Raw genomic sequence first — 565 nt, 5'->3', positions numbered from 1 at the left:
GGGCCGCCCCTGCCGGTCCCAGGGCAGGGGTCACAGGTCACACCCCTCGGTCCTGCTACCCAGGCTCAGGACCCCGCATCCGCCTCCTCCGCTCTCCGCACCCCACTCCCTGGCTTTCCCTTTGGTGTTAACGTCCTGAGGTCGGGTTTCGGTGCGTTCAGGGCGTGGTTTTTTGTGGTGAGAGACACAGAACCTCAGAGTCGCCGTTTAGCGATGGTCAGTGGCAGCTCAGGCCCCTGAGCACAGTCACGCTGCTGTGCGGCCTCACCACCTCTCCGGAATGTTCTCCTCCCAACCCTGGCTCTGCCCCATTAAACGCTCCCTCCCTCCCCTCCCCTCCCCTCCCCTCCCCAGCCTTTCCCTCCCTTCCCTTCTTCTCCTCCCCTCCCTTCTCCTCCCCTTCCCTTCCCCACCAAAAGCTTTCTCCAAGGTTATCATAAGTCCTCTAGGAGCCTTATGAACTTAGAGTGCGTAAGCTCCTAATTGCTTCCTTAGCTTCTAAGCCAGGCATTCCCCCTTAAAACCCATGACTATCCAGATAAGTTGTGAAGAAGGAAAACATCTC

The 565-nt window shown here is 58.8% G+C and overlaps 1 protein-coding gene across 1 annotated transcript in view; it reads left to right on the top strand.

Moving 5' to 3' along the window:
* Positions 1 to 565, top strand: part of SDK1 (sidekick cell adhesion molecule 1) — a 455,450-nt gene that overhangs the window by 417,384 nt on the left and 37,501 nt on the right. The window lies entirely within an intron of this gene.

The sequence above is a fragment of the Myotis davidii genome, unplaced genomic scaffold, assembly GCF_000327345.1.
Source record: "Myotis davidii unplaced genomic scaffold, ASM32734v1 scaffold399, whole genome shotgun sequence".
In the NCBI taxonomy this organism is placed as follows: domain Eukaryota; kingdom Metazoa; phylum Chordata; class Mammalia; order Chiroptera; family Vespertilionidae; genus Myotis; species Myotis davidii.
This window is presented reverse-complemented; position numbering and strand designations above follow the sequence as displayed.